The sequence below is a fragment of the Atractosteus spatula genome, chromosome 25 (genome assembly GCF_055471065.1).
Source record: "Atractosteus spatula isolate fAtrSpa1 chromosome 25, fAtrSpa1.hap1, whole genome shotgun sequence".
In the NCBI taxonomy this organism is placed as follows: Eukaryota; Metazoa; Chordata; class Actinopteri; order Semionotiformes; family Lepisosteidae; genus Atractosteus; species Atractosteus spatula.
Window position 1 is genome coordinate 14,515,942 of NC_142730.1, and position 23,393 is coordinate 14,539,334.

At 47.1% G+C, this 23,393-nt stretch overlaps 10 non-coding genes across 10 annotated transcripts; 5 read left to right on the forward strand and 5 right to left on the reverse strand.

The window, feature by feature from the left end:
• Nucleotides 1–2,483: 2,483 nt before the first annotated feature.
• On the reverse strand, nt 2,484–2,556 carry trnak-cuu (transfer RNA lysine (anticodon CUU)). The gene has a single exon. It is a non-coding gene; the product is annotated as a tRNA-Lys (tRNA).
• A 1,174-nt stretch (nt 2,557–3,730) lies between these two features.
• trnal-cag (transfer RNA leucine (anticodon CAG)) lies at nt 3,731–3,813 on the forward strand. The gene has a single exon. It is a non-coding gene; the product is annotated as a tRNA-Leu (tRNA).
• Nucleotides 3,814–7,106: 3,293 nt separating this feature from the next.
• Nucleotides 7,107–7,179, reverse strand: trnak-cuu (transfer RNA lysine (anticodon CUU)). Its single transcript has one exon. It is a non-coding gene; the product is annotated as a tRNA-Lys (tRNA).
• Nucleotides 7,180–8,353: 1,174 nt separating this feature from the next.
• Nucleotides 8,354–8,436, forward strand: trnal-cag (transfer RNA leucine (anticodon CAG)). The gene has a single exon. It is a non-coding gene; the product is annotated as a tRNA-Leu (tRNA).
• Nucleotides 8,437–11,729: 3,293 nt separating this feature from the next.
• Nucleotides 11,730–11,802, reverse strand: trnak-cuu (transfer RNA lysine (anticodon CUU)). Its single transcript has one exon. It is a non-coding gene; the product is annotated as a tRNA-Lys (tRNA).
• Nucleotides 11,803–12,976: 1,174 nt separating this feature from the next.
• trnal-cag (transfer RNA leucine (anticodon CAG)) lies at nt 12,977–13,059 on the forward strand. Its single transcript has one exon. It is a non-coding gene; the product is annotated as a tRNA-Leu (tRNA).
• A 3,293-nt stretch (nt 13,060–16,352) lies between these two features.
• trnak-cuu (transfer RNA lysine (anticodon CUU)) lies at nt 16,353–16,425 on the reverse strand. Its single transcript has one exon. It is a non-coding gene; the product is annotated as a tRNA-Lys (tRNA).
• Nucleotides 16,426–17,599: 1,174 nt separating this feature from the next.
• Nucleotides 17,600–17,682, forward strand: trnal-cag (transfer RNA leucine (anticodon CAG)). The gene has a single exon. It is a non-coding gene; the product is annotated as a tRNA-Leu (tRNA).
• Nucleotides 17,683–20,975: 3,293 nt separating this feature from the next.
• trnak-cuu (transfer RNA lysine (anticodon CUU)) lies at nt 20,976–21,048 on the reverse strand. The gene has a single exon. It is a non-coding gene; the product is annotated as a tRNA-Lys (tRNA).
• A 1,174-nt stretch (nt 21,049–22,222) lies between these two features.
• trnal-cag (transfer RNA leucine (anticodon CAG)) lies at nt 22,223–22,305 on the forward strand. Its single transcript has one exon. It is a non-coding gene; the product is annotated as a tRNA-Leu (tRNA).
• The last annotated feature ends 1,088 nt before the right edge of the window (nt 22,306–23,393 follow it).

The window sequence follows — 23,393 nt, forward strand, 5'->3', positions numbered from 1 at the left end:
GCACGGCGACACGAGAAGGACGCCGTAGTCGGCAGGATTCGACCCGCCGCGGGGAGAGCCCAATGGCTTTCTAGTCCATCGCCTTAACCGCTCGGCCACAACTACAGGGAGCGCCGCCGCCACCGTCTTGCGATCATTTAACACGGAGGGCGAGGCGGCGGAGGTAACCTTTTTCAACGTCGCTCTCCGTTTCAAAAAAAAAAAAGGCAAATGACATGCTAGCACTCAGACACCCCTCAGAAGATTGAAGGGTGGCTTAAAGCTGGAATGATTAGGTCTCCCCGCTCCGACACCAAAATGGAACTTCGTTAGGCAGAGAGAAAGCAACATCGGAGGAGCGTGAACAAGACTTTAGAAGCTGCTCCACACGGCACTTTGAATCGCAGACATAGCAGTGTTAGAGGCAGGAATCGCCTTTGCGAACGCGATGAGAAACAGAACGCAAGCTCAGGTCCTGCGGTTTAATAAGCAGGCACGGCTTTCATGCGACTGCACATTTCTTTTCTGGAGCGAGTTGACTTTCAGCTTCAAGAAATTCACACAACTTCCGAAATCCGAAATACAAATCTGGCTCATCGCTGCACATGAAATGCCGCCGGCTGGCAAGAAAATGACAGCGATGTTTTTCCTTAACGACAAACTTCCGATGGAGAAAAACAACGGCGGTGTGTCGTGGAAATTTAACTATCAAGGAAGCCACAAGAGAGAGTTCTCACCTGAGTAAGGTCTTTATTTCAATATTGCAATATTGGGAGCCCTGTTGCCACTTCGCAAAGTGCAACCGGAGACTCAATTTGTTACAAGCAGTACAGGGTTTTTATAAGACGTTGCGCTGTAAAAAAGCTCAGTGCTTTGTCCCTTCAAAAGCTTCCCCTTTCCCTAAGACAAAACAGATTACAACATAGAACGAGAGAAGAAGCACTAGATTTGTTATTCAAAGCTTATCAGTTACTTTCGGCTAATTCTAACGACCCAGACAGCATATATTGTTTTGGTACATTGTCTTCTAAAGTTACCCAAACAGTGTACTTTGTTGACGCACTGTTTTCTAAAATTCTGCACGTACTGTAGCACAGCAATTACATCCTTGAAATATATTATCTAAAAGCACCAATATATTTTTTTCAAAGCTCTCTACATTTTAAGAATCAATTTACTTATTAGATTTCCACTTCAGGTGCGTGTCTGTCGGCTTGATTCAGTTTAATGCAAGTATTCATTCTCTTTCTGGAACATACAGCTTGCGACAGATGAAATACAATTCTTGGCTTTTCTGGGTGGGTGCAGAAGAAATCCTGCCGGCTGCTTCTGGAAAAGAATTCCAGCCTTTTTTACTCTTTAACCAGAAACTTGCGAATGATACAAAGCAAGCGGGGGGCGTTTCTGTGCAGCTGTTAACTGAACGGCTGCTGGTTCAAGCCCACCCAGGGCTTGTTCCGATTTCAACATCATGCCCCCTAAAGGTAGACTGGATTTCTTTGCGAAACATTCACCCTTTGGACATTTCAGGAAAGGTGCGTGTCGATGCAAGACTTGAAAAGCTTTCCATACAACGAAAAAAATAGTGCTTTTGATTGAAGGAAACGGCAAGAGCAGTTTGAGCAGCTCTGGCCTCTCAAGCGCTTTACAAAGTGATCGGCACCTCGATAGGCAGTTTAGAAGGCTGAGAATGATGCTGGAAGCACAGCGACGTTCTAAAACCAGCGCTTGAAAAGCATCTGCATACATAAAATGTCCATTTCTCAAAAGCTAAATCTGCAGCTTCAGAAGATTGTCAGCTGTATGTTTTCGTTCTTTGTTTCCTTTTTTTACATGACAAGCTTTCGAGAAATGAACTGTCGTTTGTGATGAAGGCTGCATTCGAAATTGTGCATCTAGCTTAGTTCAATGAAATCGGAACGTGCGCCTGTCTCAAACGGATGGCTCTTTGCAGGCACACTACGGAAACCTGCGGGCGCAAGTTGGGAGAAGTGACTCTTGCAGAGTGTCGAGCTTCGAGAACAGGACTCCGCTCAGGAAGATATTGCCACGTGTTGAAGAGTTGCTTTTCGCCATTTCTTTCCCATATTTTTCCAGTGCGGTTCAAAATGTTACGTACGTACGTGTTACCTGCAAAATCACAGTGAAACTGTTATGGCGAAAAGATTCCAAATAGTTATTGTATTAGAATAGCTCTGCAATTTCTTAGCCTTCGTACACGCAGTGTTTAAGGAAAGGCTAGAGTAAATGAAACTGTAAATAGACAGGAGCTCTTATCAGTTTTCATACAAGTTATGATGGCTGCAGCTCCTATCTGCGTCAGAGTGACCGGAGCCAACGGATTGTCTGCGGAACCTTTGATTTATCTCTCGGGCAAAGAGCTAGATAAGCCCTTTTCATCTCAGTTTCATCACACCTGTGCATTAAAGTTTAGTGCTCGGTACCATCAAGGTGTAAGAGGGTCAAGGATGAGCACGAAACTTTGTTAATAAGGAGACGGGCACCGCCCAACGTGGGGCTCGAACCCACGCCCCTGAGATTAAGAGTCTCATGCTCTACCGACTGAGCTAGCCGGGCGCCAGGGAAGCAAGGGGTTAACGTGTCCCTGTTGACGTCAATTGGACAAGGTATACTTCCTGGCTTTTCATCATGTGGTGACCGGATTCGAGAGTAGCACACCCTGTTCTTTGTTGATTACTGTACCTCAAGCAGCGCAAATGTCAGTAATCATTGAAATGTACGACCTACAATCTCCTCAGCATGCCCGCGTGGACTCCTCTGTGATCATCCTTCTACGTTCTGCTGTAGTTTTCATGCAAGTGAAAACCGTGCTCCAAATAACAACGGCACAGTTGTATCCTGCGGTAAGCATTCTTCTAATTCCATCGTTTTGCTCCAGGGAAAAGGTAGCGCATCATAGTGTTGATATTCCAAGGTCTCAGAGTCCGTATTGGATGGCTTGGATGCAGACATCGCTCAGAGCTCCCAGTATGATTTTCCCGAGTTCAGTTTTGCAGTGTCTTAGTGCTTTCCTGCTTCCAGTGGGTCTTTGAATGCTCTGCTAAGTAGAGACGTGACATAATTACTAATGCGACCGACTGTGCTGGCTGTTCCTGGTTAATAATGATTAATGCGAGAAATCAATATAAACATAACTGCTTCGATTTCGAGGTTCACTTGAAGCATTCGAAGAAACTATCAAAGATCTCAGAACAACCGAAGACACATTTGGTCATCTCCGTATTGGTGAAGATGAAAGAGTCCCGCAAGTGTCAAGCTTGCACAAACACACACGAGAGAGAAACTCAGAACAGAACTTAAGGAAAGGGAGATCCACACTACTTTAATGCACTTTGCTAACCCAATGGAATGCTTATGAACCATGCGTAAGACACATGTAGCAGAGAATGGTTTCGATCCATCGACCTCTGGGTTATGGGCCCAGCACACTTCCGCTGCGCCACTCTGCTGACGGCCATCCTACGCGTTCCACCTAACTGCTCTTTGTATTTCCTACATAAGTGATGAAAGAGTTGAAAGTTTCAGTGACAAACGCAGACGTCACTTTGAGCGCTTGGTGTTTTGTAGCACAAATCATCACACGCTGCTCTACACTGGATTATAAAGGCCGACACATTTTCCAAACATTTTAATGCTGGAGTCACACTGTAGTATTAATAACAGTGCGATACTCGAAGAGCGTAGTGGGATCGCGGTGGCTCATCAGACCGCTTTGGGGGAGAGGACTGGCGTCAGGATGGCCGAGCGGTCTAAGGCGCTGCGTTCAGGTCGCAGTCTCCCCTGGAGGCGTGGGTTCGAATCCCACTCCTGACAAAAAGCTTGCTCCATTCCCTCTCCAGTCGGGTGCACATGGGTGAAGCAGCCTGACGTAGGAGACGTGCACCTATAGGCACGCGCGTGTCCCATACCTCTCCTGATTTAGCTCGTACTCCATAGGATGGAAGCGGCTGCTCTGGCTTTTTCACTCGAATATAATCTGATCGCAACAGAAGGCCGTGCAGCCCAGTGCTGGTTTAAGAATGCCTCGTGTCTTCAGGCCCCTATTCCATCAGGTTACCCCTTTGGAATAGTCGTCCGAAAATGACGGAAAAGGAGAAGCACGTAAGCTCCCACAAACTGCGTTAGCATTAGCGGTTGGAATCTGATGGGAGAAAAGCAACCCGGCTCGCCGTCAAGCAATCCATCCCTGGTCTCCCACGTGACGGGCGGGAATACGCACCACTATACTAACGAGGAGCGCTTGCTTGGCGCTTGAAGACACTTCCTCTTGCGGCTACTACTGTTTCCGGTTTCGCCTTTTATTTTCATTCCTCCCAGAGGAGCGCATGAAAACGTTTCCATCTGCGCCATCCTCACCCCTCCACTGCTATGGTCACTGCTCCTCCTGGTGCACTGCAAACACCTATTCAGTCGGTTCTTTCAGTTTGAATAATTAGATCTTCAAAGGCTGGAAGTAGGGCGCAAGGCATGCCAATGCCAAAAGCGTGGTTGTCTGCTTCCAAGTGTGAAATGTCGCTGGGGGACGCTGAAGACATGACTTCCAAGGCAGCAGGTCCAAGCGATTTAGCGTTTGTACAAGAAGCAGGAAGAGAGAAACGGCACTCCGCCTTTTTCTGGGCAGGCGCACGGCGACACGAGAAGGACGCCGTAGTCGGCAGGATTCGACCCGCCGCGGGGAGAGCCCAATGGCTTTCTAGTCCATCGCCTTAACCGCTCGGCCACAACTACAGGGAGCGCCGCCGCCACCGTCTTGCGATCATTTAACACGGAGGGCGAGGCGGCGGAGGTAACCTTTTTCAACGTCGCTCTCCGTTTCAAAAAAAAAAAAGGCAAATGACATGCTAGCACTCAGACACCCCTCAGAAGATTGAAGGGTGGCTTAAAGCTGGAATGATTAGGTCTCCCCGCTCCGACACCAAAATGGAACTTCGTTAGGCAGAGAGAAAGCAACATCGGAGGAGCGTGAACAAGACTTTAGAAGCTGCTCCACACGGCACTTTGAATCGCAGACATAGCAGTGTTAGAGGCAGGAATCGCCTTTGCGAACGCGATGAGAAACAGAACGCAAGCTCAGGTCCTGCGGTTTAATAAGCAGGCACGGCTTTCATGCGACTGCACATTTCTTTTCTGGAGCGAGTTGACTTTCAGCTTCAAGAAATTCACACAACTTCCGAAATCCGAAATACAAATCTGGCTCATCGCTGCACATGAAATGCCGCCGGCTGGCAAGAAAATGACAGCGATGTTTTTCCTTAACGACAAACTTCCGATGGAGAAAAACAACGGCGGTGTGTCGTGGAAATTTAACTATCAAGGAAGCCACAAGAGAGAGTTCTCACCTGAGTAAGGTCTTTATTTCAATATTGCAATATTGGGAGCCCTGTTGCCACTTCGCAAAGTGCAACCGGAGACTCAATTTGTTACAAGCAGTACAGGGTTTTTATAAGACGTTGCGCTGTAAAAAAGCTCAGTGCTTTGTCCCTTCAAAAGCTTCCCCTTTCCCTAAGACAAAACAGATTACAACATAGAACGAGAGAAGAAGCACTAGATTTGTTATTCAAAGCTTATCAGTTACTTTCGGCTAATTCTAACGACCCAGACAGCATATATTGTTTTGGTACATTGTCTTCTAAAGTTACCCAAACAGTGTACTTTGTTGACGCACTGTTTTCTAAAATTCTGCACGTACTGTAGCACAGCAATTACATCCTTGAAATATATTATCTAAAAGCACCAATATATTTTTTTCAAAGCTCTCTACATTTTAAGAATCAATTTACTTATTAGATTTCCACTTCAGGTGCGTGTCTGTCGGCTTGATTCAGTTTAATGCAAGTATTCATTCTCTTTCTGGAACATACAGCTTGCGACAGATGAAATACAATTCTTGGCTTTTCTGGGTGGGTGCAGAAGAAATCCTGCCGGCTGCTTCTGGAAAAGAATTCCAGCCTTTTTTACTCTTTAACCAGAAACTTGCGAATGATACAAAGCAAGCGGGGGGCGTTTCTGTGCAGCTGTTAACTGAACGGCTGCTGGTTCAAGCCCACCCAGGGCTTGTTCCGATTTCAACATCATGCCCCCTAAAGGTAGACTGGATTTCTTTGCGAAACATTCACCCTTTGGACATTTCAGGAAAGGTGCGTGTCGATGCAAGACTTGAAAAGCTTTCCATACAACGAAAAAAATAGTGCTTTTGATTGAAGGAAACGGCAAGAGCAGTTTGAGCAGCTCTGGCCTCTCAAGCGCTTTACAAAGTGATCGGCACCTCGATAGGCAGTTTAGAAGGCTGAGAATGATGCTGGAAGCACAGCGACGTTCTAAAACCAGCGCTTGAAAAGCATCTGCATACATAAAATGTCCATTTCTCAAAAGCTAAATCTGCAGCTTCAGAAGATTGTCAGCTGTATGTTTTCGTTCTTTGTTTCCTTTTTTTACATGACAAGCTTTCGAGAAATGAACTGTCGTTTGTGATGAAGGCTGCATTCGAAATTGTGCATCTAGCTTAGTTCAATGAAATCGGAACGTGCGCCTGTCTCAAACGGATGGCTCTTTGCAGGCACACTACGGAAACCTGCGGGCGCAAGTTGGGAGAAGTGACTCTTGCAGAGTGTCGAGCTTCGAGAACAGGACTCCGCTCAGGAAGATATTGCCACGTGTTGAAGAGTTGCTTTTCGCCATTTCTTTCCCATATTTTTCCAGTGCGGTTCAAAATGTTACGTACGTACGTGTTACCTGCAAAATCACAGTGAAACTGTTATGGCGAAAAGATTCCAAATAGTTATTGTATTAGAATAGCTCTGCAATTTCTTAGCCTTCGTACACGCAGTGTTTAAGGAAAGGCTAGAGTAAATGAAACTGTAAATAGACAGGAGCTCTTATCAGTTTTCATACAAGTTATGATGGCTGCAGCTCCTATCTGCGTCAGAGTGACCGGAGCCAACGGATTGTCTGCGGAACCTTTGATTTATCTCTCGGGCAAAGAGCTAGATAAGCCCTTTTCATCTCAGTTTCATCACACCTGTGCATTAAAGTTTAGTGCTCGGTACCATCAAGGTGTAAGAGGGTCAAGGATGAGCACGAAACTTTGTTAATAAGGAGACGGGCACCGCCCAACGTGGGGCTCGAACCCACGCCCCTGAGATTAAGAGTCTCATGCTCTACCGACTGAGCTAGCCGGGCGCCAGGGAAGCAAGGGGTTAACGTGTCCCTGTTGACGTCAATTGGACAAGGTATACTTCCTGGCTTTTCATCATGTGGTGACCGGATTCGAGAGTAGCACACCCTGTTCTTTGTTGATTACTGTACCTCAAGCAGCGCAAATGTCAGTAATCATTGAAATGTACGACCTACAATCTCCTCAGCATGCCCGCGTGGACTCCTCTGTGATCATCCTTCTACGTTCTGCTGTAGTTTTCATGCAAGTGAAAACCGTGCTCCAAATAACAACGGCACAGTTGTATCCTGCGGTAAGCATTCTTCTAATTCCATCGTTTTGCTCCAGGGAAAAGGTAGCGCATCATAGTGTTGATATTCCAAGGTCTCAGAGTCCGTATTGGATGGCTTGGATGCAGACATCGCTCAGAGCTCCCAGTATGATTTTCCCGAGTTCAGTTTTGCAGTGTCTTAGTGCTTTCCTGCTTCCAGTGGGTCTTTGAATGCTCTGCTAAGTAGAGACGTGACATAATTACTAATGCGACCGACTGTGCTGGCTGTTCCTGGTTAATAATGATTAATGCGAGAAATCAATATAAACATAACTGCTTCGATTTCGAGGTTCACTTGAAGCATTCGAAGAAACTATCAAAGATCTCAGAACAACCGAAGACACATTTGGTCATCTCCGTATTGGTGAAGATGAAAGAGTCCCGCAAGTGTCAAGCTTGCACAAACACACACGAGAGAGAAACTCAGAACAGAACTTAAGGAAAGGGAGATCCACACTACTTTAATGCACTTTGCTAACCCAATGGAATGCTTATGAACCATGCGTAAGACACATGTAGCAGAGGATGGTTTCGATCCATCGACCTCTGGGTTATGGGCCCAGCACACTTCCGCTGCGCCACTCTGCTGACGGCCATCCTACGCGTTCCACCTAACTGCTCTTTGTATTTCCTACATAAGTGATGAAAGAGTTGAAAGTTTCAGTGACAAACGCAGACGTCACTTTGAGCGCTTGGTGTTTTGTAGCACAAATCATCACACGCTGCTCTACACTGGATTATAAAGGCCGACACATTTTCCAAACATTTTAATGCTGGAGTCACACTGTAGTATTAATAACAGTGCGATACTCGAAGAGCGTAGTGGGATCGCGGTGGCTCATCAGACCGCTTTGGGGGAGAGGACTGGCGTCAGGATGGCCGAGCGGTCTAAGGCGCTGCGTTCAGGTCGCAGTCTCCCCTGGAGGCGTGGGTTCGAATCCCACTCCTGACAAAAAGCTTGCTCCATTCCCTCTCCAGTCGGGTGCACATGGGTGAAGCAGCCTGACGTAGGAGACGTGCACCTATAGGCACGCGCGTGTCCCATACCTCTCCTGATTTAGCTCGTACTCCATAGGATGGAAGCGGCTGCTCTGGCTTTTTCACTCGAATATAATCTGATCGCAACAGAAGGCCGTGCAGCCCAGTGCTGGTTTAAGAATGCCTCGTGTCTTCAGGCCCCTATTCCATCAGGTTACCCCTTTGGAATAGTCGTCCGAAAATGACGGAAAAGGAGAAGCACGTAAGCTCCCACAAACTGCGTTAGCATTAGCGGTTGGAATCTGATGGGAGAAAAGCAACCCGGCTCGCCGTCAAGCAATCCATCCCTGGTCTCCCACGTGACGGGCGGGAATACGCACCACTATACTAACGAGGAGCGCTTGCTTGGCGCTTGAAGACACTTCCTCTTGCGGCTACTACTGTTTCCGGTTTCGCCTTTTATTTTCATTCCTCCCAGAGGAGCGCATGAAAACGTTTCCATCTGCGCCATCCTCACCCCTCCACTGCTATGGTCACTGCTCCTCCTGGTGCACTGCAAACACCTATTCAGTCGGTTCTTTCAGTTTGAATAATTAGATCTTCAAAGGCTGGAAGTAGGGCGCAAGGCATGCCAATGCCAAAAGCGTGGTTGTCTGCTTCCAAGTGTGAAATGTCGCTGGGGGACGCTGAAGACATGACTTCCAAGGCAGCAGGTCCAAGCGATTTAGCGTTTGTACAAGAAGCAGGAAGAGAGAAACGGCACTCCGCCTTTTTCTGGGCAGGCGCACGGCGACACGAGAAGGACGCCGTAGTCGGCAGGATTCGACCCGCCGCGGGGAGAGCCCAATGGCTTTCTAGTCCATCGCCTTAACCGCTCGGCCACAACTACAGGGAGCGCCGCCGCCACCGTCTTGCGATCATTTAACACGGAGGGCGAGGCGGCGGAGGTAACCTTTTTCAACGTCGCTCTCCGTTTCAAAAAAAAAAAAGGCAAATGACATGCTAGCACTCAGACACCCCTCAGAAGATTGAAGGGTGGCTTAAAGCTGGAATGATTAGGTCTCCCCGCTCCGACACCAAAATGGAACTTCGTTAGGCAGAGAGAAAGCAACATCGGAGGAGCGTGAACAAGACTTTAGAAGCTGCTCCACACGGCACTTTGAATCGCAGACATAGCAGTGTTAGAGGCAGGAATCGCCTTTGCGAACGCGATGAGAAACAGAACGCAAGCTCAGGTCCTGCGGTTTAATAAGCAGGCACGGCTTTCATGCGACTGCACATTTCTTTTCTGGAGCGAGTTGACTTTCAGCTTCAAGAAATTCACACAACTTCCGAAATCCGAAATACAAATCTGGCTCATCGCTGCACATGAAATGCCGCCGGCTGGCAAGAAAATGACAGCGATGTTTTTCCTTAACGACAAACTTCCGATGGAGAAAAACAACGGCGGTGTGTCGTGGAAATTTAACTATCAAGGAAGCCACAAGAGAGAGTTCTCACCTGAGTAAGGTCTTTATTTCAATATTGCAATATTGGGAGCCCTGTTGCCACTTCGCAAAGTGCAACCGGAGACTCAATTTGTTACAAGCAGTACAGGGTTTTTATAAGACGTTGCGCTGTAAAAAAGCTCAGTGCTTTGTCCCTTCAAAAGCTTCCCCTTTCCCTAAGACAAAACAGATTACAACATAGAACGAGAGAAGAAGCACTAGATTTGTTATTCAAAGCTTATCAGTTACTTTCGGCTAATTCTAACGACCCAGACAGCATATATTGTTTTGGTACATTGTCTTCTAAAGTTACCCAAACAGTGTACTTTGTTGACGCACTGTTTTCTAAAATTCTGCACGTACTGTAGCACAGCAATTACATCCTTGAAATATATTATCTAAAAGCACCAATATATTTTTTTCAAAGCTCTCTACATTTTAAGAATCAATTTACTTATTAGATTTCCACTTCAGGTGCGTGTCTGTCGGCTTGATTCAGTTTAATGCAAGTATTCATTCTCTTTCTGGAACATACAGCTTGCGACAGATGAAATACAATTCTTGGCTTTTCTGGGTGGGTGCAGAAGAAATCCTGCCGGCTGCTTCTGGAAAAGAATTCCAGCCTTTTTTACTCTTTAACCAGAAACTTGCGAATGATACAAAGCAAGCGGGGGGCGTTTCTGTGCAGCTGTTAACTGAACGGCTGCTGGTTCAAGCCCACCCAGGGCTTGTTCCGATTTCAACATCATGCCCCCTAAAGGTAGACTGGATTTCTTTGCGAAACATTCACCCTTTGGACATTTCAGGAAAGGTGCGTGTCGATGCAAGACTTGAAAAGCTTTCCATACAACGAAAAAAATAGTGCTTTTGATTGAAGGAAACGGCAAGAGCAGTTTGAGCAGCTCTGGCCTCTCAAGCGCTTTACAAAGTGATCGGCACCTCGATAGGCAGTTTAGAAGGCTGAGAATGATGCTGGAAGCACAGCGACGTTCTAAAACCAGCGCTTGAAAAGCATCTGCATACATAAAATGTCCATTTCTCAAAAGCTAAATCTGCAGCTTCAGAAGATTGTCAGCTGTATGTTTTCGTTCTTTGTTTCCTTTTTTTACATGACAAGCTTTCGAGAAATGAACTGTCGTTTGTGATGAAGGCTGCATTCGAAATTGTGCATCTAGCTTAGTTCAATGAAATCGGAACGTGCGCCTGTCTCAAACGGATGGCTCTTTGCAGGCACACTACGGAAACCTGCGGGCGCAAGTTGGGAGAAGTGACTCTTGCAGAGTGTCGAGCTTCGAGAACAGGACTCCGCTCAGGAAGATATTGCCACGTGTTGAAGAGTTGCTTTTCGCCATTTCTTTCCCATATTTTTCCAGTGCGGTTCAAAATGTTACGTACGTACGTGTTACCTGCAAAATCACAGTGAAACTGTTATGGCGAAAAGATTCCAAATAGTTATTGTATTAGAATAGCTCTGCAATTTCTTAGCCTTCGTACACGCAGTGTTTAAGGAAAGGCTAGAGTAAATGAAACTGTAAATAGACAGGAGCTCTTATCAGTTTTCATACAAGTTATGATGGCTGCAGCTCCTATCTGCGTCAGAGTGACCGGAGCCAACGGATTGTCTGCGGAACCTTTGATTTATCTCTCGGGCAAAGAGCTAGATAAGCCCTTTTCATCTCAGTTTCATCACACCTGTGCATTAAAGTTTAGTGCTCGGTACCATCAAGGTGTAAGAGGGTCAAGGATGAGCACGAAACTTTGTTAATAAGGAGACGGGCACCGCCCAACGTGGGGCTCGAACCCACGCCCCTGAGATTAAGAGTCTCATGCTCTACCGACTGAGCTAGCCGGGCGCCAGGGAAGCAAGGGGTTAACGTGTCCCTGTTGACGTCAATTGGACAAGGTATACTTCCTGGCTTTTCATCATGTGGTGACCGGATTCGAGAGTAGCACACCCTGTTCTTTGTTGATTACTGTACCTCAAGCAGCGCAAATGTCAGTAATCATTGAAATGTACGACCTACAATCTCCTCAGCATGCCCGCGTGGACTCCTCTGTGATCATCCTTCTACGTTCTGCTGTAGTTTTCATGCAAGTGAAAACCGTGCTCCAAATAACAACGGCACAGTTGTATCCTGCGGTAAGCATTCTTCTAATTCCATCGTTTTGCTCCAGGGAAAAGGTAGCGCATCATAGTGTTGATATTCCAAGGTCTCAGAGTCCGTATTGGATGGCTTGGATGCAGACATCGCTCAGAGCTCCCAGTATGATTTTCCCGAGTTCAGTTTTGCAGTGTCTTAGTGCTTTCCTGCTTCCAGTGGGTCTTTGAATGCTCTGCTAAGTAGAGACGTGACATAATTACTAATGCGACCGACTGTGCTGGCTGTTCCTGGTTAATAATGATTAATGCGAGAAATCAATATAAACATAACTGCTTCGATTTCGAGGTTCACTTGAAGCATTCGAAGAAACTATCAAAGATCTCAGAACAACCGAAGACACATTTGGTCATCTCCGTATTGGTGAAGATGAAAGAGTCCCGCAAGTGTCAAGCTTGCACAAACACACACGAGAGAGAAACTCAGAACAGAACTTAAGGAAAGGGAGATCCACACTACTTTAATGCACTTTACTAACCCAATGGAATGTTTATGAACCATGCGTAAGACACATGTAGCAGAGGATGGTTTCGATCCATCGACCTCTGGGTTATGGGCCCAGCACACTTCCGCTGCGCCACTCTGCTGACGGCCATCCTACGCGTTCCACCTAACTGCTCTTTGTATTTCCTACATAAGTGATGAAAGAGTTGAAAGTTTCAGTGACAAACGCAGACGTCACTTTGAGCGCTTGGTGTTTTGTAGCACAAATCATCACACGCTGCTCTACACTGGATTATAAAGGCCGACACATTTTCCAAACATTTTAATGCTGGAGTCACACTGTAGTATTAATAACAGTGCGATACTCGAAGAGCGTAGTGGGATCGCGGTGGCTCATCAGACCGCTTTGGGGGAGAGGGCTGGCGTCAGGATGGCCGAGCGGTCTAAGGCGCTGCGTTCAGGTCGCAGTCTCCCCTGGAGGCGTGGGTTCGAATCCCACTCCTGACAAAAAGCTTGCTCCATTCCCTCTCCAGTCGGGTGCACATGGGTGAAGCAGCCTGACGTAGGAGACGTGCACCTATAGGCACGCGCGTGTCCCATACCTCTCCTGATTTAGCTCGTACTCCATAGGATGGAAGCGGCTGCTCTGGCTTTTTCACTCGAATATAATCTGATCGCAACAGAAGGCCGTGCAGCCCAGTGCTGGTTTAAGAATGCCTCGTGTCTTCAGGCCCCTATTCCATCAGGTTACCCCTTTGGAATAGTCGTCCGAAAATGACGGAAAAGGAGAAGCACGTAAGCTCCCACAAACTGCGTTAGCATTAGCGGTTGGAATCTGATGGGAGAAAAGCAACCCGGCTCGCCGTCAAGCAATCCATCCCTGGTCTCCCACGTGACGGGCGGGAATACGCACCACTATACTAACGAGGAGCGCTTGCTTGGCGCTTGAAGACACTTCCTCTTGCGGCTACTACTGTTTCCGGTTTCGCCTTTTATTTTCATTCCTCCCAGAGGAGCGCATGAAAACGTTTCCATCTGCGCCATCCTCATCCCTCCACTGCTATGGTCACTGCTCCTCCTGGTGCACTGCAAACACCTATTCAGTCGGTTCTTTCAGTTTGAATAATTAGATCTTCAAAGGCTGGAAGTAGGGCGCAAGGCATGCCAATGCCAAAAGCGTGGTTGTCTGCTTCCAAGTGTGAAATGTCGCTGGGGGACGCTGAAGACATGACTTCCAAGGCAGCAGGTCCAAGCGATTTAGCGTTTGTACAAGAAGCAGGAAGAGAGAAACGGCACTCCGCCTTTTTCTGGGCAGGCGCACGGCGACACGAGAAGGACGCCGTAGTCGGCAGGATTCGACCCGCCGCGGGGAGAGCCCAATGGCTTTCTAGTCCATCGCCTTAACCGCTCGGCCACAACTACAGGAAGCGCCGCCGCCGCCGTCTTGCGATCATTTAACACGGAGGGCGAGGCGGCGGAGGTAACCTTTTTCAACGTCGCTCTCCGTTTCAAAAAAAAAAAAGGCAAATGACATGCTAGCACTCAGACACCCCTCAGAAGATTGAAGGGTGGCTTAAAGCTGGAATGATTAGGTCTCCCCGCTCCGACACCAAAATGGAACTTCGTTAGGCAGAGAGAAAGCAACATCGGAGGAGCGTGAACAAGACTTTAGAAGCTGCTCCACACGGCACTTTGAATCGCAGACATAGCAGTGTTAGAGGCAGGAATCGCCTTTGCGAACGCGATGAGAAACAGAACGCAAGCTCAGGTCCTGCGGTTTAATAAGCAGGCACGGCTTTCATGCGACTGCACATTTCTTTTCTGGAGCGAGTTGACTTTCAGCTTCTAGAAATTCACACAACTTCCGAAATCCGAAATACAAATCTGGCTCATCGCTGCACAAGAAATGCCGCCGGCTGGCAAGAAAATGACAGCGATGTTTTTCCTTAACGACAAACTTCCGATGGAGAAAAACAACGGCGGTGTGTCGTGGAAATTTAACTATCAAGGAAGCCACAAGAGAGAGTTCTCACCTGAGTAAGGTCTTTATTTCAATATTGCAATATTGGGAGCCCTGTTGCCACTTCGCAAAGTGCAACCGGAGACTCAATTTGTTACAAGCAGTACAGGGTTTTTATAAGACGTTGCGCTGTAAAAAAGCTCAGTGCTTTGTCCCTTCAAAAGCTTCCCCTTTCCCTAAGACAAAACAGATTACAACATAGAACGAGAGAAGAAGCACTAGATTTGTTATTCAAAGCTTATCAGTTACTTTCGGCTAATTCTAACGACCCAGACAGCATATATTGTTTTGGTACATTGTCTTCTAAAGTTACCCAAACAGTGTACTTTGTTGACGCACTGTTTTCTAAAATTCTGCACGTACTGTAGCACAGCAATTACATCCTTGAAATATATTATCTAAAAGCACCAATATATTTTTTTCAAAGCTCTCTACATTTTAAGAATCAATTTACTTATTAGATTTCCACTTCAGGTGCGTGTCTGTCGGCTTGATTCAGTTTAATGCAAGTATTCATTCTCTTTCTGGAACATACAGCTTGCGACAGATGAAATACAATTCTTGGCTTTTCTGGGTGGGTGCAGAAGAAATCCTGCCGGCTGCTTCTGGAAAAGAATTCCAGCCTTTTTTACTCTTTAACCAGAAACTTGCGAATGATACAAAGCAAGCGGGGGGCGTTTCTGTGCAGCTGTTAACTGAACGGCTGCTGGTTCAAGCCCACCCAGGGCTTGTTCCGATTTCAACATCATGCCCCCTAAAGGTAGACTGGATTTCTTTGCGAAACATTCACCCTTTGGACATTTCAGGAAAGGTGCGTGTCGATGCAAGACTTGAAAAGCTTTCCATACAACGAAAAAAATAGTGCTTTTGATTGAAGGAAACGGCAAGAGCAGTTTGAGCAGCTCTGGCCTCTCAAGCGCTTTACAAAGTGATCGGCACCTCGATAGGCAGTTTAGAAGGCTGAGAATGATGCTGGAAGCACAGCGACATTCTAAAACCAGCGCTTGAAAAGCATCTGCATACATAAAATGTCCATTTCTCAAAAGCTAAATCTGCAGCTTCAGAAGATTGTCAGCTGTATGTTTTCGTTCTTTGTTTCCTTTTTTTACATGACAAGCTTTCGAGAAATGAACTGTCGTTTGTGATGAAGGCTGCATTCGAAATTGTGCATCTAGCTTAGTTCAATGAAATCGGAACGTGCGCCTGTCTCAAACGGATGGCTCTTTGCAGGCACACTACGGAAACCTGCGGGCGCAAGTTGGGAGAAGTGACTCTTGCAGAGTGTCGAGCTTCGAGAACAGGACTCCGCTCAGGAAGATATTGCCACGTGTTGAAGAGTTGCTTTTCGCCATTTCTTTCCCATATTTTTCCAGTGCGGTTCAAAATGTTACGTACGTACGTGTTACCTGCAAAATCACAGTGAAACTGTTATGGCGAAAAGATTCCAAATAGTTATTGTATTAGAATAGCTCTGCAATTTCTTAGCCTTCGTACACGCAGTGTTTAAGGAAAGGCTAGAGTAAATGAAACTGTAAATAGACAGGAGCTCTTATCAGTTTTCATACAAGTTATGATGGCTGCAGCTCCTATCTGCGTCAGAGTGACCGGAGCCAACGGATTGTCTGCGGAACCTTTGATTTATCTCTCGGGCAAAGAGCTAGATAAGCCCTTTTCATCTCAGTTTCATCACACCTGTGCATTAAAGTTTAGTGCTCGGTACCATCAAGGTGTAAGAGGGTCAAGGATGAGCACGAAACTTTGTTAATAAGGAGACGGGCACCGCCCAACGTGGGGCTCGAACCCACGCCCCTGAGATTAAGAGTCTCATGCTCTACCGACTGAGCTAGCCGGGCGCCAGGGAAGCAAGGGGTTAACGTGTCCCTGTTGACGTCAATTGGACAAGGTATACTTCCTGGCTTTTCATCATGTGGTGACCGGATTCGAGAGTAGCACACCCTGTTCTTTGTTGATTACTGTACCTCAAGCAGCGCAAATGTCAGTAATCATTGAAATGTACGACCTACAATCTCCTCAGCATGCCCGCGTGGACTCCTCTGTGATCATCCTTCTACGTTCTGCTGTAGTTTTCATGCAAGTGAAAACCGTGCTCCAAATAACAACGGCACAGTTGTATCCTGCGGTAAGCATTCTTCTAATTCCATCGTTTTGCTCCAGGGAAAAGGTAGCGCATCATAGTGTTGATATTCCAAGGTCTCAGAGTCCGTATTGGATGGCTTGGATGCAGACATCGCTCAGAGCTCCCAGTATGATTTTCCCGAGTTCAGTTTTGCAGTGTCTTAGTGCTTTCCTGCTTCCAGTGGGTCTTTGAATGCTCTGCTAAGTAGAGACGTGACATAATTACTAATGCGACCGACTGTGCTGGCTGTTCCTGGTTAATAATGATTAATGCGAGAAATCAATATAAACATAACTGCTTCGATTTCGAGGTTCACTTGAAGCATTCGAAGAAACTATCAAAGATCTCAGAACAACCGAAGACACATTTGGTCATCTCCGTATTGGTGAAGATGAAAGAGTCCCGCAAGTGTCAAGCTTGCACAAACACACACGAGAGAGAAACTCAGAACAGAACTTAAGGAAAGGGAGATCCACACTACTTTAATGCACTTTGCTAACCCAATGGAATGCTTATGAACCATGCGTAAGACACATGTAGCAGAGGATGGTTTCGATCCATCGACCTCTGGGTTATGGGCCCAGCACACTTCCGCTGCGCCACTCTGCTGACGGCCATCCTACGCGTTCCACCTAACTGCTCTTTGTATTTCCTACATAAGTGATGAAAGAGTTGAAAGTTTCAGTGACAAACGCAGACGTCACTTTGAGCGCTTGGTGTTTTGTAGCACAAATCATCACACGCTGCTCTACACTGGATTATAAAGGCCGACACATTTTCCAAACATTTTAATGCTGGAGTCACACTGTAGTATTAATAACAGTGCGATACTCGAAGAGCGTAGTGGGATCGCGGTGGCTCATCAGACCGCTTTGGGGGAGAGGACTGGCGTCAGGATGGCCGAGCGGTCTAAGGCGCTGCGTTCAGGTCGCAGTCTCCCCTGGAGGCGTGGGTTCGAATCCCACTCCTGACAAAAAGCTTGCTCCATTCCCTCTCCAGTCGGGTGCACATGGGTGAAGCAGCCTGACGTAGAAGACGTGCACCTATAGGCACGCGCGTGTCCCATACCTCTCCTGATTTAGCTCGTACTCCATAGGATGGAAGCGGCTGCTCTGGCTTTTTCACTCGAATATAATCTGATCGCAACAGAAGGCCGTGCAGCCCAGTGCTGGTTTAAGAATGCCTCGTGTCTTCAGGCCCCTATTCCATCAGGTTACCCCTTTGGAATAGTCGTCCGAAAATGACGGAAAAGGAGAAGCACGTAAGCTCCCACAAACTGCGTTAGCATTAGCGGTTGGAATCTGATGGGAGAAAAGCAACCCGGCTCGCCGTCAAGCAATCCATCCCTGGTCTCCCACGTGACGGGCGGGAATACGCACCACTATACTAACGAGGAGCGCTTGCTTGGCGCTTGAAGACACTTCCTCTTGCGGCTACTACTGTTTCCGGTTTCGCCTTTTATTTTCATTCCTCCCAGAGGAGCGCATGAAAACGTTTCCATCTGCGCCATCCTCACCCCTCCACTGCTATGGTCACTGCTCCTCCTGGTGCACTGCAAACACCTATTCAGTCGGTTCTTTCAGTTTGAATAATTAGATCTTCAAAGGCTGGAAGTAGGGCGCAAGGCATGCCAATGCCAAAAGCGTGGTTGTCTGCTTCCAAGTGTGAAATGTCGCTGGGGGACGCTGAAGACATGACTTCCAAGGCAGCAGGTCCAAGCGATTTAGCGTTTGTACAAGAAGCAGGAAGAGAGAAACGGCACTCCGCCTTTTTCTGGGCAGGCGCACGGCGACACGAGAAGGACGCCGTAGTCGGCAGGATTCGACCCGCCGCGGGGAGAGCCCAATGGCTTTCTAGTCCATCGCCTTAACCGCTCGGCCACAACTACAGGGAGCGCCGCCGCCACCGTCTTGCGATCATTTAACACGGAGGGCGAGGCGGCGGAGGTAACCTTTTTCAACGTCGCTCTCCGTTTCAAAAAAAAAAAAGGCAAATGACATGCTAGCACTCAGACACCCCTCAGAAGATTGAAGGGTGGCTTAAAGCTGGAATGATTAGGTCTCCCCGCTCCGACACCAAAATGGAACTTCGTTAGGCAGAGAGAAAGCAACATCGGAGGAGCGTGAACAAGACTTTAGAAGCTGCTCCACACGGCACTTTGAATCGCAGACATAGCAGTGTTAGAGGCAGGAATCGCCTTTGCGAACGCGATGAGAAACAGAACGCAAGCTCAGGTCCTGCGGTTTAATAAGCAGGCACGGCTTTCATGCGACTGCACATTTCTTTTCTGGAGCGAGTTGACTTTCAGCTTCAAGAAATTCACACAACTTCCGAAATCCGAAATACAAATCTGGCTCATCGCTGCACAAGAAATGCCGCCGGCTGGCAAGAAAATGACAGCGATGTTTTTCCTTAACGACAAACTTCCGATGGAGAAAAACAACGGCGGTGTGTCGTGGAAATTTAACTATCAAGGAAGCCACAAGAGAGAGTTCTCACCTGAGTAAGGTCTTTATTTCAATATTGCAATATTGGGAGCCCTGTTGCCACTTCGCAAAGTGCAACCGGAGACTCAATTTGTTACAAGCAGTACAGGGTTTTTATAAGACGTTGCGCTGTAAAAAAGCTCAGTGCTTTGTCCCTTCAAAAGCTTCCCCTTTCCCTAAGACAAAACAGATTACAACATAGAACGAGAGAAGAAGCACTAGATTTGTTATTCAAAGCTTATCAGTTACTTTCGGCTAATTCTAACGACCCAGACAGCATATATTGTTTTGGTACATTGTCTTCTAAAGTTACCCAAACAGTGTACTTTGTTGACGCACTGTTTTCTAAAATTCTGCACGTACTGTAGCACAGCAATTACATCCTTGAAATATATTATCTAAAAGCACCAATATATTTTTTTCAAAGCTCTCTACATTTTAAGAATCAATTTACTTATTAGATTTCCACTTCAGGTGCGTGTCTGTCGGCTTGATTCAGTTTAATGCAAGTATTCATTCTCTTTCTGGAACATACAGCTTGCGACAGATGAAATACAATTCTTGGCTTTTCTGGGTGGGTGCAGAAGAAATCCTGCCGGCTGCTTCTGGAAAAGAATTCCAGCCTTTTTTACTCTTTAACCAGAAACTTGCGAATGATACAAAGCAAGCGGGGGGCGTTTCTGTGCAGCTGTTAACTGAACGGCTGCTGGTTCAAGCCCACCCAGGGCTTGTTCCGATTTCAACATCATGCCCCCTAAAGGTAGACTGGATTTCTTTGCGAAACATTCACCCTTTGGACATTTCAGGAAAGGTGCGTGTCGATGCAAGACTTGAAAAGCTTTCCATACAACGAAAAAAATAGTGCTTTTGATTGAAGGAAACGGCAAGAGCAGTTTGAGCAGCTCTGGCCTCTCAAGCGCTTTACAAAGTGATCGGCACCTCGATAGGCAGTTTAGAAGGCTGAGAATGATGCTGGAAGCACAGCGACGTTCTAAAACCAGCGCTTGAAAAGCATCTGCATACATAAAATGTCCATTTCTCAAAAGCTAAATCTGCAGCTTCAGAAGATTGTCAGCTGTATGTTTTCGTTCTTTGTTTCCTTTTTTTACATGACAAGCTTTCGAGAAATGAACTGTCGTTTGTGATGAAGGCTGCATTCGAAATTGTGCATCTAGCTTAGTTCAATGAAATCGGAACGTGCGCCTGTCTCAAACGGATGGCTCTTTGCAGGCACACTACGGAAACCTGCGGGCGCAAGTTGGGAGAAGTGACTCTTGCAGAGTGTCGAGCTTCGAGAACAGGACTCCGCTCAGGAAGATATTGCCACGTGTTGAAGAGTTGCTTTTCGCCATTTCTTTCCCATATTTTTCCAGTGCGGTTCAAAATGTTACGTACGTACGTGTTACCTGCAAAATCACAGTGAAACTGTTATGGCGAAAAGATTCCAAATAGTTATTGTATTAGAATAGCTCTGCAATTTCTTAGCCTTCGTACACGCAGTGTTTAAGGAAAGGCTAGAGTAAATGAAACTGTAAATAGACAGGAGCTCTTATCAGTTTTCATACAAGTTATGATGGCTGCAGCTCCTATCTGCGTCAGAGTGACCGGAGCCAACGGATTGTCTGCGGAACCTTTGATTTATCTCTCGGGCAAAGAGCTAGATAAGCCCTTTTCATCTCAGTTTCATCACACCTGTGCATTAAAGTTTAGTGCTCGGTACCATCAAGGTGTAAGAGGGTCAAGGATGAGCACGAAACTTTGTTAATAAGGAGACGGGCACCGCCCAACGTGGGGCTCGAACCCACGACCCTGAGATTAAGAGTCTCATGCTCTACCGACTGAGCTAGCCGGGCGGCAGGGAAGCAAGGGGTTAACGTGTCCCTGTTGACGTCAATTGGACAAGGTATACTTCCTGGCTTTTCATCATGTGGTGACCGGATTCGAGAGTAGCACACCCTGTTCTTTGTTGATTACTGTACCTCAAGCAGCGCAAATGTCAGTAATCATTGAAATGTACGACCTACAATCTCCTCAGCATGCCCGCGTGGACTCCTCTGTGATCATCCTTCTACGTTCTGCTGTAGTTTTCATGCAAGTGAAAACCGTGCTCCAAATAACAACGGCACAGTTGTATCCTGCGGTAAGCATTCTTCTAATTCCATCGTTTTGCTCCAGGGAAAAGGTAGCGCATCATAGTGTTGATATTCCAAGGTCTCAGAGTCCGTATTGGATGGCTTGGATGCAGACATCGCTCAGAGCTCCCAGTATGATTTTCCCGAGTTCAGTTTTGCAGTGTCTTAGTGCTTTCCTGCTTCCAGTGGGTCTTTGAATGCTCTGCTAAGTAGAGACGTGACATAATTACTAATGCGACCGACTGTGCTGGCTGTTCCTGGTTAATAATGATTAATGCGAGAAATCAATATAAACATAACTGCTTCGATTTCGAGGTTCACTTGAAGCATTCGAAGAAACTATCAAAGATCTCAGAACAACCGAAGACACATTTGGTCATCTCCGTATTGGTGAAGATGAAAGAGTCCCGCAAGTGTCAAGCTTGCACAAACACACACGAGAGAGAAACTCAGAACAGAACTTAAGGAAAGGGAGATCCACACTACTTTAATGCACTTTGCTAACCCAATGGAATGCTTATGAACCATGCGTAAGACACATGTAGCAGAGGATGGTTTCGATCCATCGACCTCTGGGTTATGGGCCCAGCACACTTCCGCTGCGCCACTCTGCTGACGGCCATCCTACGCGTTCCACCTAACTGCTCTTTGTATTTCCTACATAAGTGATGAAAGAGTTGAAAGTTTCAGTGACAAACGCAGACGTCACTTTGAGCGCTTGGTGTTTTGTAGCACAAATCATCACACGCTGCTCTACACTGGATTATAAAGGCCGACACATTTTCCAAACATTTTAATGCTGGAGTCACACTGTAGTATTAATAACAGTGCGATACTCGAAGAGCGTAGTGGGATCGCGGTGGCTCATCAGACCGCTTTGGGGGAGAGGGCTGGCGTCAGGATGGCCGAGCGGTCTAAGGCGCTGCGTTCAGGTCGCAGTCTCCCCTGGAGGCGTGGGTTTGAATCCCACTCCTGACAAAAAGCTTGCTCCATTCCCTCTCCAGTCGGGTGCACATGGGTGAAGCAGCCTGACGTAGGAGACGTGCACCTATGGGCACGCGCGTGTCCCATACCTCTCCTGATTTAGCTCGTACTCCATAGGATGGAAGCGGCTGCTCTGGCTTTTTCACTCGAATATAATCTGATCGCAACAGAAGGCCGTGCAGCCCAGTGCTGGTTTAAGAATGCCTCGTGTCTTCAGGCCCCTATTCCATCAGGTTACCCCTTTGGAATAGTCGTCCGAAAATGACGGAAAAGGAGAAGCACGTAAGCTCCCACAAACTGCGTTAGCATTAGCGGTTGGAATCTGATGGGAGAAAAGCAACCCGGCTCGCCGTCAAGCAATCCATCCCTGGTCTCCCACGTGACGGGCGGGAATACGCACCACTATACTAACGAGGAGCGCTTGCTTGGCGCTTGAAGACACTTCCTCTTGCGGCTACTACTGTTTCCGGTTTCGCCTTTTATTTTCATTCCTCCCAGAGGAGCGCATGAAAACGTTTCCATCTGCGCCATCCTCACCCCTCCACTGCTATGGTCACTGCTCCTCCTGGTGCACTGCAAACACCTATTCAGTCGGTTCTTTCAGTTTGAATAATTAGATCTTCAAAGGCTGGAAGTAGGGCGCAAGGCATGCCAATGCCAAAAGCGTGGTTGTCTGCTTCCAAGTGTGAAATGTCGCTGGGGGACGCTGAAGACATGACTTCCAAGGCAGCAGGTCCAAGCGATTTAGCGTTTGTACAAGAAGCAGGAAGAGAGAAACGGCACTCCGCCTTTTTCTGGGCAGGCGCACGGCGACACGAGAAGGACGCCGTAGTCGGCAGGATTCGACCCGCCGCGGGGAGAGCCCAATGGCTTTCTAGTCCATCGCCTTAACCGCTCGGCCACAACTACAGGGAGCGCCGCCGCCACCGTCTTGCGATCATTTAACACGGAGGGCGAGGCGGCGGAGGTAACCTTTTTCAACGTCGCTCTCCGTTTCAAAAAAAAAAAAGGCAAATGACATGCTAGCACTCAGACACCCCTCAGAAGATTGAAGGGTGGCTTAAAGCTGGAATGATTAGGTC